Genomic DNA, 12853 nt, shown 5'->3' on the forward strand with positions numbered 1-12853 from the left:
GCTCTACCGACTGAGCTAGCCAGGCCAACAGTACTGCTGGTTTCAGCTACGTGAGTGGAGCGTCATGAGCTAGCATGTATGGCACGTAATTGTGACAGGTTGTAGCGTTGTTTTCGTGATTATCACTTATTTCTAATAAGTTTTTTTTTTTCCACTTTTTTTTCACTTTCCTAGCAATTGTGTCGCCCGGCTAGCTCAGTCGGTAGAGCATGAGACTCTTAATCTCAGGGTCGTGGGTTCGAGCCCCACGTTGGGCGCAAGAGTTTTAAGTCGATGGATGGGAATATGGGTGTGCTTCAGTAGAGCTTGCATGCATGAACTACAGTTTCTGTAAAGATTATCAGTCATGTAGGTCATTGGTATGAACAAAGTTAAAGAGAACCTGGACTTAGTTCTCAATGGTTTGATTAGGTAGCAGATGAAAGTTAGAAAACAAGTTATGAGATTTGAACACAGTTTTAGGATCATGCTGAATGAAATAATTCACTGACGAACAAAAGATTAAATCGAAATCAGCTACGTAACTGTAGCTTCTAAATTGTGACTGTGTGCGACAGCTCATCTGTGTGAAGTGAGGAAAAAAAAGTACACAGTAAGACTTTTCAACAGCTCACGATGGTTCCTGATCGATCCTTACTCCATGTTGGGCATAATTCATAATAACAAATTATGCTGTTGCTTTGGAGATGTTCATATTGGAGATGTTGCTGTGTGATGCTGCAGGCATTTAATAAACTCAGAGGAAAAACTCTTACAAACAGCTGTGGCAACAAACTAAACTCAAGGGATTACATTCATTCTTGGTGGATCTTATTAATCTGACCTGAAACTTTGTTTTCGCTGCATTGAAGACCTTACGGGAAAGTTACCAGGATGCTCATCCAGACATGGAGCAGAAATGTTTAGCTGCTGTCTGAGGGGGTCTTTTGCAGCTACACTTCACTTTCCCAGCACAAAGATGGTGTTTGAACACTGTCATCAATGCTACCAACTGAGCTAGCCGGGCTACACCAGTGAAACAAATATGTTGTGGAAAAAAGGTTCCTGATTGCAGGCATCAGTTAGTAATAGTGGCTCATTTGACAGTGTAGATTGTTATTGTCATTTTTTTTCTCAATTTATTTCATCAAACAAATAGTATTTAAAAAGAAAACTGTTGTCAGAAGTGGGATTTGAACCCACGCCTCCATTTGGAGACCAGAAGTCCCATTTGCTCTGGAAGGAATCCATCCTTGAGTCTGGCGCCTTAGACCACTCGGCCATCCTGACAAGTGGGAAAGCATGTTCCATCAAGGCGATACACTTGTCCAGGTGTATCTGCCAGATTCATACAATACATTTGTTTTACGGTTGCCATCAACCATGATCCTTATCATTATCATGCTGAAAAAGCTACATGGCCACATGTTTCGATCATCATTGATACTTACTATAGAACTAAAGACAAGTGGAATGACTGTGCAAACCCTGTAGCGCTTATAGAAGATTTAAACACAGACATATTGGGATTCAGCATTACTATTTCATGTTGTCATCAAAGAGCAGTATTCTATTGTCTGAATTAAGATTTCTTCATCACTACTCTTCTCCAGCACTGTTAAAAGTCCTGCGCCCAACGTGGGGCTCGAACCCACGACCCTGAGATTAAGAGTCTCATGCTCTACCGACTGAGCTAGCCGGGCGACACAATTGCGGGGAAAGTGTCTTTAAAAAAAAAAAAAAAAACATTTATTACGAATAAGTGACAATAATGATAACAACGCTGCGACCTGTTATAATTATGTGACATACATGACAGCTCATGAAGCGTCCACTCGCGTAGCTGAAACCAGCAGTACCGTCAGCCCGGCTAGCTCAGTCGGTAGAGCATGAGACTCTTAATCTCAGGGTCGTGGGTTCGAGCCCCACGTTGGGCGCAGAGCTTTTACATTGTGTTGAACTTGGCTGCATGGTGAAGCTTCCAGGTCTGATGACTATTAAGAGAGTCATCCTGTGGAGTTTTACTCATAGAGTTTCATTGAACAGCGAGTATGGAGTCTGAAAATGTTTGTCAGAAGTGGGATTTGGAGACCAGAAGTCCCATATGGTCAGGAAGGAGTTCATCCTTGAGTCTGGCGCCTTAGACCACTCGGCCATCCTGACAAGTGACTAAGTAGAGTTCATCCACGCTGTCTGGACATGAAACATGATGCAGGCGTATCTGCCACATTCACATAATATATTTGTGTATACTCATCATCACTGAGCTGACAAAGCTGCATGGCCACATGTTTCAATAGTCATAGATAGAGAACTATAGAACTTATGACAAGTGGAATTACTGTGCAAACCCTGTACGGCTTACAGAAGATTTAAACACAGAAGCATCATGATGTCGCACTGCTAGTTCATATTGGCATCAAAGGGCAGTATTCTATTGTCTGAATTAACATTTCTTCTTGTTTAAAAGTCCTGCGCCCAACGTGGGGCTCGAACCCACGACCCTGAGATTAAGAGTCTCATGCTCTACCGACTGAGCTAGCCGGGCTACACAATGCTCACACAAAAAACATGTTCTCAAAAAAATACAGAAATACAGAAATATGTTGTTGGAAAAAAATAAAAAGGTTTCCTGATTGCAGACATTCTTTGCCCATATGACACCATAGATTGTTACTGTGATTTAAAAAAAAAAACCCAAAACATTTGTAATGCTTCTCATGTACAAATGAATTTGTGTTGAATAATGCATTTGGCCAAATTTTTCCCCTCTGCACCTTTATTGCTTTGGAAGGAGTCCATCCTTGAGTGTGGTGCCTTCGACCGCTCGGCCATCCTGACAACTAAAGACACAGCTGTAGCTCAGAAAACTACTTTCCAAAGCGACTTCCTGTTTTTTTGGCTAGTGTATGTCGATAATGCTGTCAAAATTCAGTTGAATTACACAGTTTAAGATCGATGTATCCATGAACTCACATTGAAGATGTCAGTCTTCTTTTGTTCCAGCTGAATAAAACACACCTGAGCATTGAGCTAGAGGTGGTAATTAAAGCATTCCTGCTCACTCTGTATGACAGTTATATTTGACAAACAGCAGGAAATATACAGTTTGTTTTAGTGCATTTAAACCAAAAGCTCTTGTCAGAAGTGGGATTTGAACCCACGCCTCCATTTGGAGACCAGAAGTCCCACTTACTCTGGAAGGAGTCCATCCTTGAGTCTGGCGCCTTAGACCACTCGGCCATCCTGACAAGTGACAAAGTAGAGTTCATCAACACCAGTCTGGACATCAAAAACACGATATCTGCCACATTCAAACTACATATTTGTGTATACTCATAATCATTGCACTGATAAGATTTAAACACAGAAGCATCATGATGTAGCATCACTAGTACACATTGACATCAAAGAGCAGTATTCTGTTGTCTGAATTAACATTTCTTCATCACTAAAGGCCTCCAACACTGTTTAAAAGTCCTGCGCCCAACGTGGGGCTCGAACCCACGACCCTGAGATTAAGAGTCTCATGCTCTACCGACTGAGCTAGCCGGGCTACTACTCTTCAGAAAATCTAAAAGTTCCTACTGATTAATTTCCTAGGTCAACAGTGTTCAATGTTTTTAGTGTGGATGGATGTTAACAAAGAACGACCACTCTAAAGAGAGACAGAGTTGCTTTAGCTGGTCCGTGCTCATAAAACATCCACCGTGTCCATGTTGCACTAAAATATACAGACTGAACTTTTTCACTTTGTTACGCGGTTTGATAGAAACATTTTAAGTTGACTTCAATACGAGGACATCCATTTATCATGTTGCCAGGTTTTCACCTTTATCTGTAAAGTTTGATCAACTATATCTGCGCCATGTCTATAAAACTATTTGGCAGCCTTGTTTTTAAAAAACTGCACAAGCTGAACACAACCACCTTGCAAACTGTTAGACTTACTACCTTAGCTGAAGACAAAAGGCTGTGTTTTGCATTTTCTGTGATGCTTTTGGGCCAGTATGTGGAAAAAGCCTTCTTACAACTGGGAGTACGTTGTGGTCTTGTGCATGTTTATCCATGAATGTGACGTTGTGCCACGTTGAAGGTGAGAAGTCACTGGGTCCGGGTTGTCAATGGATGCTCATTCAGACATGAAGTCACCTATAAACAGAAAGGAGTGCATTTGCTGTACGTGTGATATTTTATCTATGAACAGGAGTTTGATATCCCCTGAGTTCTGTAGCACCAACTGTAGTCATTAGTGTGTTAATAAGGCTGTAATACGTCCTGCCACATGACCTCAGATGGCCCAACTGTGCGTCCGATGACCTGCCTTTGCGTTGACCTACTGTAAATCATCCCGCCCTGTTGCTGTCAGCCAGTCAAAACACAGAGACGAACGATTCTGGTCAAATCAGCAGGGTGTTCCTTTGCACACAAACACAAATAAACCCAACAGACTGCAGAGAGCGAGCAGAGGCGAAGCAGTTTGGCAAAACGGGTGATTTTGAGCAGTGTGTTTGAAAGCCTGAGGTGGAGACAGATGATAGAGAGGGAAGTCCAGATGAGGAGAAAGAAAGAGTGAAGCTAATGAGACATTTAGTCCGTCAGATGAGAGGAAACGCTGCCTCTTACTGGCCAACTTGTGTTACTACAACAGATCAAAGAAATCGAGGAGAGAGACGAGGCAGTAAATTCAGCCGGAACACTCGGCTTTATCTCACTTTATATTTGTGGCTCTGTGTTTTACGCCTCATGGTTTTTGATCACTTTGCAGTCGCGGCTGTTGTCTTTGCGCTTTGCTGAATTTCAGAAACGCAGCTCTTTGAAACAAACTGCTCGGAATAAAGAAAGTCAGATAGAGAGATAGCAACAGATGAATTCAAATTATCCTTTCACCATCCCCGAGTTTGACTTGTTTGTGAGTCATACCACATCATATAACGTCTCCCTATGATCCACAAAAGCCGTGCAACAGTGAGTTTTGAGCAAACACATTTTGCAACTAGAAAGGCGTCTCATTCTCTCTAGGTGTTTTTGAATTCTTGTGATTTTTCATCTTGTCTTTTTGCTTCCCCTCTTCTAGCAAAAAATCTTCCTTTTATTTTTTTTTTGTTGCTTGACTCGTCTTTTCCTCTGCTTTGTGTGTGTGTGTGTGTGTTGGAGGACTGGTTTTAATATAATGAGATTCCCAGTACCCAGGTGCTCTTTCTAGATAATTACTGAGTGTGTTTTTCTGTAGCCAATCTCCGAACTGAAGCAATACCAAATCTGTCAGCACACACTGAGGGGGAAGAGGGAGAGAGAGGGGATCAAATTAAAATTTATTCCCCCTATCTTGTTTCTGATGGCAAACCAGCCACACTCCGGCTCTCATTCTGTTGTCAATCCGTGTTGTTTTTACCTCTTGGATGCTTTTCACCTTCTCAGAATTCCTCTATTTTCTTTTCCCCACTTTCTCTCCTCTGATCATCCTCTCTTCCGTCTATCACACTCTCGCCTGCAGAGTGTGAGCAGAAGTGGCATCGACAAAACATTAGAAAAAAAAAAAAAAAAGGCGGCAGACAACATTGATTTACACACACACACATACACGTACGTTTGGGGATTTTTTTTTGCTTTTCAAAACACATCCATCAGCGATTGGCTGAAGTGATTTATTAGTTAGATGGTGGCTGAGGTTGCCCGTAGCCTGGACAGACAGGAGCAGAGCACTGCATTGCGATAAAAGAGGACACTGACTCTTTGCCAAATGAGCTTTTTGGATAACGAGGAGCTTGTTTCACCTCTGTTTGTCCAGTTCCTTTGTGGTTTTATGACTCCGGGCTACTTTATACTGTGCACTGAACACTGACGATGGGCTGCAGTTAATTAAATAAATTGTCACTGCACAATCCTAAAATGAAGAAACTGTCTGTTTAATCAGGTTATTTTATCAATACACAATATATATATATATATATACTCAATATACACATATACAATATACTCAACTACTTTAGGGAAGAATATATGCGCGCATTAAGCTTTAAATTAATTAGAGATAAAGCAATCTCATGGAAAGCTTTGATGTGGTCACTGCTTCGGAGAGCATTCCTAAATTACAGAGTAACAGTACTTTAACCTAAGGAGGATATTTGACAACAAAAAGTGGTTGAATTTCCATCAAGGGAAGATGGAAGAGCCTTAAGAGATCGTGCAGCTGCTCAGAAAGCTTCCCCACTCTGCTGATCTTTGGATGAAAAGGGGTTAAAACACTTAGCGCTGTAGCAGCATAGCTCCTGAAATTCATCCTGCATATTTTAACACACGCAGCAGCATATATTTCACATCAGCGTCTGCTGCCGCCGCGCCGGCTGCATCATCTGTCAATCGCACACGCCGCCTGAATGGAGATCAGAATTGTATTTTTCATTACATTCAATAAATGCACAGGGATCTGTCCTGTTGGCATCAAGGACGTTTGTGTTTATGTGAAACACCGGAACACGTGATGGTGACAGCAGGACATCATCTGAAAATATGCTCTTATATGAGGTCACCTCTTTCTGAACAGCTTTAATTGGTGCTTCAGCTGGAGTAAATGATTATTTATGGCATATTACATCGTTGAAATATGTCGTCTTTAGCGCTAGCATGAAGTATATCTTAATTTTTGGCATTTTTATGGTGCTACTTGTCAATTATCTCTTTATAATGAATATTTTCCTTCACCAGACATAAACCATGACGTATATATGACATGATTTAACCTCATTTATGTGCAGAATTAAAGATATTAATACATATTCACGCTGAAATTTTCTACACCCCTGTCTTTTACCTTTTTTCTGTCGGTTTTTTTCACCAAGTAAATGCTTAATTTAAATGTTAGTTGTCAAAAGAAGAGGTTGAAGTTTGAAAAAGAGGTGCTGCATTAACGGCGAGCGCAGACAGAGGGCACTGCATCACTGGAGCTCATTACTGCCACACTGGACAGAGGAGCGGTAATGAAGGCCGGGGGTGAGAGTCCAGAGGGGGAGACGGGGGAGACAGAAGAACAGAAGTAAGCAGGGGAAGGGAAAGTGAAGGCGAGAGGAATGTTAGTGTGGGAGAGTGAGGAGATAAATCAAGAGATAGCAGTTAAAGGCGACATTTTAAACACTGGTGTGAATTCTCCCTCTCCTCTCGATCTTCCTTTCTCCTGCAGAGACTTTCCTCTACTTTCATTTAATTAAATTCACAAGCTGGCCTTCTTCTAATAGGGCGGCTGTGACTCAGGTGGCAGTTCAATCCCCACCACAGTCAAAGTGTCCTTGGGCAAGACACTGAACCTGAAGTTGCTCCCAATAGCAGGCAGCACCTTGCATGGCAGCTCTGTCACCATTGGTGTATGAATGTGTGTGAATGGGTGAATGAGAAACACACTTTGGATACATGAGTGCAGACCATTCTTCTATCCTTTCTCTGTAACTTTATTTCCCTCTCTCTTTCTCTCTACATCTAACCACTCACCCCTCCCCTCCCCTCCCCTCCCCTCCCATCATGCATGGTTGGGTCCAGGCCATTTGCTTCCACTCCAGCAGGGCCATACCATTAGTGACCAGCAGGGGAATTGTTGTTCTCTGCATGCAGCGAGGTACAGGTGTGCTGATGCTCTCTCTGTCATTCAGTCTCTCTGGGCACCTGCTATTAGAACCACTCGCAGGATAATCGCACATACAGACATGGTAAGATATAGGAGCAGTCAGATTTCAGATCATTTGAGTTTTAATTTGATCAATATAGCTATTTTAGTTAGGTTAGTTGCTGACATTTTTCACAGTTGACAGGCAGACTTTTTGAACCAGGCACTGATCATACTGTATGTGGTTACTCTCTTAGTGTTTATAGATTATATTTATCTGGCCACATTTAACACAAAGTATGTAGATTTTTAAATTTTATCTTATCTGTGAAGGATACTGTTCAAATGAACCCTATGAACCCCACAGCATAATTTGCTCCTGTCATGTTTCTACTCACTGTGGGCTCATTTTTCACTGCTTTATAAAGGCTTGTACTTTTATGGAAACAGCACAACCATCGTGTGAAGCAGAGGAAATGTAAAAATGTCTGTTATTCAGTGTAACAAAGTTATAGTGCCAAAAATGATGTTTTTTAAAAAGGGAAGTGGAAAAACAAAATGTGTAATCGACCACATGCATTAATACAAGTGTTACTAAAACTGGGAGGGAAAACTAAAGCTCTACATACTACAAATAGTCTACAACTAACATTTTTAATTTGCTTCTTTGCTTGTCACTTATCTTCTCCGTGTCAACACTGCCTACAGTTCAGCTGAGAAGTCCCTGACTGTTGGTCACAGTTGAGTCACTTTTTTGTGCTAAGAAGTGTTTTTTTTTTGGCAAATTTTTAAATTAGACATAAAGAATAAAGTGATTTCATCCTTAGATTTGGTCAATATTTCCCATGGAATGCCACACCCAGATAAGTAGTTCAAAATCTGTCAATCCTCTGTGTTTTTACAGTCTGTAGCTTAAACAACAGTGTCATTTTGGCATTTAAAAAAAAAAACAACATGCCGTTAAACAGAACTTTCATTTGATGTATTGTACTACACTTTGTTTCAAACTAATTTTCATCTGCAGTCTCTGAGCAATTATAATATACACACAGTGACTCAACATTATTAAACCAATAAGAGCAGCATGGGAGTCACGCTGGCAAGAAAAGAGAGAGAGAGAGAGAGAGGGGGGGGGGATTTTACAAAAAACTGTGCAGTTTTCAGTGCGTGGTTTGGAAATGTCACCAAGTTGTTTTACTTGAAACTAGAGCAGGTTTAGTTGCTTATTAAACACAGAGGGTTGGATCCACGGTGGAAGAATTAAAAGAAACATCTGTCCGTTTAATTTCCTATGCTCATAACTTTCCTGTGCAAGTCCTTCTAGCTTTCTTCATTTCAACATTTGCCTTGTTTCTTAATTTGATTAGAAACTGGTCATTTCTACTCTCCATCTTCTTCATGTTTCATATCATGCAAACCCTGGACCGTCTGTAGATCCTCAGTCATCCAGGTCATAGTAATCCAGAGTGTTTCAGTAGAAAGCAACTGGACTTTAATCTCTCAGTTAAGAGGCTCCTGAAGAGATTCCCGTGGCCCAACAATGATCCAAGACTCTTATGATTCGAGCGATGAATTGTTGTGAAACTGCCCGTGAGGGATGACTTCTGTTGTGTGCTTTTGACACAAGCACATGGCACAAGACAGAAGATCCAGCTCCTCAGGACAAGACTCAGCAGTCCACCTGCATGTGAATGACCCCTTTGAGGACAGCAGCGTTCATATTCTGGACAGATGGTTCATGAGAGGAGTGAAGGAAGCCGTCTATATTAAAACTGGAGCAGCCACATCTCTAAACAGCTGAGGGGGTCAATGACACCACTTCTCAGGTAGTTATAACACAGTCTTGACTTCTCTTAGCATTAACACCCCATCACCTGGCAGATTCACAACCATTCACACCTCAAGCCACGTGAGTCTTGTAGAAGATTAATGGGCCATTATCAATCAAATCCTGGGCGACAGTATATGTCTGCAAGTAAGCATTAGTCAGTGAGTAAGTGAAGAAGCTGCTTGGATTAGAAGTGAAATGTCTTAAAGAAAACATGATAAAATGTGTTATTTTTTTCTGACATGAAAAACACGACAAAATAGTTTTTGTTTTTTTTCTGTTATTTCCTAAAGCAGCACTGGACAATGTCCTAGAGGAGACTTAGGCCCTGTTTACACATCGCAAAAACGCTGATATTTCAATGCATTTGGGCCTTTGGTTTACATGTAAACGAAGCTACAAGGAACCGAAAATGATCACATCTGAAAACTTCTGCCACAGTGGAGATTTGGAAAAACTCCATCTTTACGCTTACATGTAGACTGGAGGAGACGGAGTTTTATGCAACAAAAGCGTCATCAGCGTCATATGTTTACAGTTTGGCTACTATGATAGAAATGGATGCTGTTAAATCAGTGCTTTTTTTTATATTTGTGCAAACGCTCCACTTTTTCGGTCCAAACAAATGACCATCGCACCATTATCGTTGAAGAAACAGGAAGTAAGTCGTGCCATTTTTCCAGGATTCTGATTGGCTAGCATGCCTTTATGCTTCTCGTTATACTGCCCCCTTTAGGTTTGGCATGCTCATAGCAGCTCTTAAACACGTGTTTATGCGGGTTTGTGTAAACAAAGATTTTTCTCAAAACGATCTGGTGTGAACGTTAGTTTTGAAAACGCAGATCCGATTTTGTAAATACCCATGGGCTATGTGTAAACGTGGCCTTAAACCATGTAACAGTTTTAACTATTAGAATACGTCACCACTGTTGTCAACGCTCAAATTGGCACCAAACAGCAGTATTATTACTAGCTCAGCTGCTGAGAACTTAACTTTGTGTTCATTTATCTTTACCTTGCTTAAAAGCCTTGCGCCCAACGTGGGGCTCGAACCCACGACCCTGAGATTAAGAGTCTCATGCTCTACCGACTGAGCTAGCCGGGCTACTTCTGTGTATAAATAATGCTTAAGAAAAAACAACATAAAAAAAACAAACTCCTGATACGTTTTCTGTCATTGGCATGGCACGATGGGTCAGCAGGTCAACAGTTTTAACCTTTGATGTTTTTTATATGGATTTCAAAATCATGTTTTTTGGAACAAATAATAATGTAGCCTATTAGATACAGGACAGGAGCAGAGTAAACAATATTTAATATTTCTCCGTCGCCAGGATGCACCTATTTCATGAGAGTAGCTTGGTAGCCATGTAGAAAGATTGATTCTTAATCCTTTATCCTGTCTTTAAGAATCAAAAACAGAGGTCCAGTTGCCTTCTACTGAATGTCACAGAAGACCCTAGAATAGCTGAACTTAGAACACTACTATACGCTGATCAGCCGGAACAATAAAACCACTGACAGGAGAAGAGAATTGATCACCTTGTTACAATGCCGTGCTTTGCTGGGAAGCCTTGGCGTTCATGTGGAAGTTACTTTGACAAAGATCCCGATCTGATCGAGCGTCAGCCAGAACAAGCCCCATACACAGAGACCCCACCCACAAACCACAGGATCCAAATGATGCAGTGCCAAAGTCCCAGTGCCAGACACCGCAGGACGCCCCCAGTGGTCCTGTCTTCTATGGTCTGACTGGTCAGAGTGGTTTTGGCTGCACAAAGGGGACCTACACAATGGAAGACGGGTGGTTTTAATGTCGGGGTTGATTGGTGGGCATGTTGTCTTCCTTTAAATTCAGTTGCATTTGAAAAATATGCACAATGTTGCTATAAGCTTGTAGTGCTGTATAGTGTGTGTGTGTCATTTCTAAAATATCTCCAAATAATTTCATAATCCAGCTCATTATTTACCTGTAAAAGTGCAGTTTTTACAATTTAAAGCCAGTTTGTCAGGTCAAGTTGAACAATATCAGATCTCCTCATTTATCAAGACTTAGTTCTATTTGCTCTGTTGTGCTCGCTGAATGTGGATACTTTCTGTTTTTCTTAGTTTGTTATGAGATTTCATGTCTCGTCTTTGGGTTTTAGGACCTACAGTTGGATAAATGACAGTTTCATCATTGACTCTGGGAGCTTGTAAAAGTTATTTTTGAGCTATTTTTGCTGTTTGACGAAAGGCAAAGCACTAAATCAATTAATGAAGAACTCAGTCTGTCGATGAATTGATTTCCACAGTGATCAAAGGTACAAATGTAAGATCAGAAAGTGGATTGACCCTTTAGGGAAATGGCAAATTACAATTTTATTGTAATTTCTTTAAAAAAATGCACAGAAACAAGCCTTCTACTGCTGTTATCCACATGAACACGAATGCTGTTTTAGCCACAGCAACACTGGAGCTAGCAAAGTGTGACTCATCAAAAAGCCGTTCGTCTTTCTCTATCACTGCCTCTTCTTTCTCTGTCAACAGCTCCCCTCCTCCTTTCCTAATCTCTTCCCTTCCTTCTCCACTTTCTCACCCCCACCTCACCCCCTCTCCCCCATCGCTGGATACAGACAGACGAACACACACCCCTCCAGCTCTCCTCCAGCCCTGCCCAGCCCTCTGTGGGCACCCTGCCCAAAGAGAGGCAGCATGAGTCGGGCAAGGAGCCCCAGGCAGAGCCCCGCAGCCTCGCCTGCACCATGGAAGCCTAGAAAGGAATAATAAAGGAGGGAAGGAGAATAAGAGGGGGGAGGAGAGGAGAGGGAAGGAAAAGGGTTAACAGGAGGAGAGGGTGAAGAGAGGGGTAGAGGAGGAATGGCGTTGAGAGAGGATGAAGAGATAAGAGGATGCAAGAGCAGGGGAGACATGCAACAGAGGAGAGGATAAGAGAGGGGGGGAGACAAAAGGAGATTAGAAAAATAGATAGATCAATAGATGGAGAGATACAGAGAGAAGAAGAAGAAGAAGAAGAAAGATACAGAGCGAAAGTAGAATGTGTGAAGCAGAGAGAGAAAAGAGAGCTGGGCAGACAGCCAGCTCTCCCAGGAGAGAGAGGTCAGAGCAACGGACATGTCTCTGGAGGAGAGGGTGTGTGTGTGTGTGTGTGTGTGTGTGTGTGTGTGTGTGTGTGTGTGAAAGACAGTGGCAGGAGATGGAGGGAGGAGGAGGAGGAGGAGAGAGGAATGCAGAAGAGGAGGAAGAGGAGAGCAGCGGAGCGCAGAGAGAAAGTAGAGGGCTTGTATAAGATACATACTCAATGTCTGAAATGCGACCTTGGAAATCTATATCTGTGCATTTGCATCTGCGTGTGAATACGTTTAGAGTGTGGTACATTTCAAGGCTGAGGAGGAGGCCGGCATTATTCTGTGTTTTTCTTCTCGTCTTTAAATCCTATGAACACAAAA

At 41.8% G+C, this 12853-nt stretch overlaps 1 protein-coding gene and 8 non-coding genes across 9 annotated transcripts in view; 3 read left to right on the forward strand and 6 right to left on the reverse strand.

Moving 5' to 3' along the window:
• The window catches only part of wnt5b (wingless-type MMTV integration site family, member 5b), a 112928-nt gene that overhangs the window by 11922 nt on the left and 88153 nt on the right, over nucleotides 1-12853 (forward strand). The gene's annotated exons all lie outside the window — the stretch shown is intronic.
• On the forward strand, nucleotides 185-257 carry trnak-cuu (transfer RNA lysine (anticodon CUU)). Its single transcript has one exon. It is a non-coding gene; the product is annotated as a tRNA-Lys (tRNA).
• On the reverse strand, nucleotides 1158-1269 carry trnal-caa (transfer RNA leucine (anticodon CAA)). The gene is made up of 2 exons: nucleotides 1232-1269; nucleotides 1158-1203 (listed from the first exon to the last, which is right to left on the reverse strand). It is a non-coding gene; the product is annotated as a tRNA-Leu (tRNA).
• On the reverse strand, nucleotides 1610-1682 carry trnak-cuu (transfer RNA lysine (anticodon CUU)). Its single transcript has one exon. It is a non-coding gene; the product is annotated as a tRNA-Lys (tRNA).
• On the forward strand, nucleotides 1844-1916 carry trnak-cuu (transfer RNA lysine (anticodon CUU)). Its single transcript has one exon. It is a non-coding gene; the product is annotated as a tRNA-Lys (tRNA).
• trnak-cuu (transfer RNA lysine (anticodon CUU)) lies at nucleotides 2455-2527 on the reverse strand. The gene has a single exon. It is a non-coding gene; the product is annotated as a tRNA-Lys (tRNA).
• Nucleotides 3119-3230, reverse strand: trnal-caa (transfer RNA leucine (anticodon CAA)). Its single transcript has 2 exons — nucleotides 3193-3230; nucleotides 3119-3164 (listed from the first exon to the last, which is right to left on the reverse strand). It is a non-coding gene; the product is annotated as a tRNA-Leu (tRNA).
• Nucleotides 3463-3535, reverse strand: trnak-cuu (transfer RNA lysine (anticodon CUU)). Its single transcript has one exon. It is a non-coding gene; the product is annotated as a tRNA-Lys (tRNA).
• trnak-cuu (transfer RNA lysine (anticodon CUU)) lies at nucleotides 10437-10509 on the reverse strand. Its single transcript has one exon. It is a non-coding gene; the product is annotated as a tRNA-Lys (tRNA).

Source organism: Stegastes partitus, unplaced genomic scaffold (genome assembly GCF_000690725.1).
Source record: "Stegastes partitus isolate 25-593 unplaced genomic scaffold, Stegastes_partitus-1.0.2 Scaffold1135, whole genome shotgun sequence".
Classification (NCBI taxonomy): domain Eukaryota; kingdom Metazoa; phylum Chordata; class Actinopteri; family Pomacentridae; genus Stegastes; species Stegastes partitus.